The following is a 1733-nucleotide window of genomic DNA, read 5'->3' as shown; positions in this document are numbered from 1 at the left end:
CCCCGTGTTAATCCAGTCGTTGAGATTGAATTGTATTTGATTACTTGTATAATAGTGCTGCCCTTCTTGCTGATATACGTTGAACAAGAGTTCAACAAACTCATATCTTCGTCAAGTAATTTGTATTATCACAATGCAAAATACAAATATAGTATGTGCAAGAGGCTCTTGTTAGTATGATTCGCATCAATTCATTTTCTCCTTTTTCCAAATCACATAATCTCCAAGCGGAAATGCTGCCTCAGACCCGTAGACGATAAAAAACCATGACAATACTGCCTAAAACATTTCGAAAATGGCCCGAGCCGAACCTCTGCTTGGACAGCACAAATCACATACGTATACAGTGCAAGTCTCCCTCCTCAGCTAGCATTTCCTCATATGATCATAAGTTCATGTTGCAGTGACTTGATTGTATAGCTGACATTTGGTGGAAATTATTGTGGTCATTTCTGCTGGTCACTACAGAAATTATTTCTGACACTTCATACTCATAGCCAGCTAATCCTGGCTGCTAACTGTAGCACTTCAAAAACCCTGTAGTTCCATTAAATATCACAAGGGGGCGTAGGAGTTCGAATCAGACAGTTGTCGACTACGTCTACTGTAAATGCATTTCCTTTCGCTGTGTTTTTATTTATTAGGCAATGAAGACTTTCGCTATGTTTTAGATTTTTAACAAATATACATAAATACGCCAAAAAGCAGTTACTCAAGTAACTGGATATGACTTTGGAAACGATCAGACGTTTTAGTCGAAAATTATATCCAGTTGCTGCTTTTTGGATTGTCTTATTTATAATACAGTCAAACCTGTCTATAGCGGCCACTCAAGGGACTGGAGAAATGTGGCCACTATAAACAGGTGACCACTATAGAGAAAATGTTGATCAATTGACCATGAGCAAGCTTCACATGATTTCAGTTCCCACTAATCTTTCTCACCAAGTAACATTGTCTGGATCGGTAAATTCGCCGACAAAGACTTGCACTTTAATGCTCAGGACATGCATATCTTCTGCAACCGCCAAAATGACCCTGTCAGGAACTCCAAATCCTCGCAAACTACAATTTCAAACTCGGTGCAGGGTGACATAAGGCTGCAGTATGGTTGCCACAGGCAGTGTTTCTGTATCAACGGGACCTGAAATCGTGTGGCCGTGGCCGCGTTGGACAGTTGGTCGCTAAGCCTATTTCTTAATTATTACGAATCCAACAAAAATCCGACAAAAAGTGGCCACTATGGTCAGGTGGTCGCTATGCAAAGGTGGCAGCTAATACAGGTTTGACTGTATGTAGATGTCTATCCCCCTTGGTCATGGGTATCGATAAGCGAATACAGAAAGATGTCGGCGCACTCGAGTTAAGTCAACTTACGTTAACTATTTTTGATGCGCCTAGACAAACCCTGTATATCAAACATTATATGTTCTTATATCTACACCTGTACAAAGAAGCGAGAAGATGTCGACCATCCTGTTAGCTTAGTACCTTCAACTAGTTAAATTGTATCCTGTTGTTTTTTCTCATATGTTTGTTATTCTGTTATCAGTCATGTCTGTTATCAGTGACCTGTACCTAGCCCGTCGAGGCATGAATGTCCAATAAAGGTCTTTCATTCGTTAATTCGTTAACGCTGTCATCGAAGAAGAAACTTAAATCGAGACATAGACAACAGATAAATACTCAAATGTAAGTTCTTAAAGCGCTTACCAACAAGCTAAGACAGATAA

The sequence above is a fragment of the Branchiostoma floridae genome, chromosome 9 (genome assembly GCF_000003815.2).
Source record: "Branchiostoma floridae strain S238N-H82 chromosome 9, Bfl_VNyyK, whole genome shotgun sequence".
Classification (NCBI taxonomy): domain Eukaryota; kingdom Metazoa; phylum Chordata; class Leptocardii; order Amphioxiformes; family Branchiostomatidae; genus Branchiostoma; species Branchiostoma floridae.
This window is presented reverse-complemented; position numbering follows the sequence as displayed.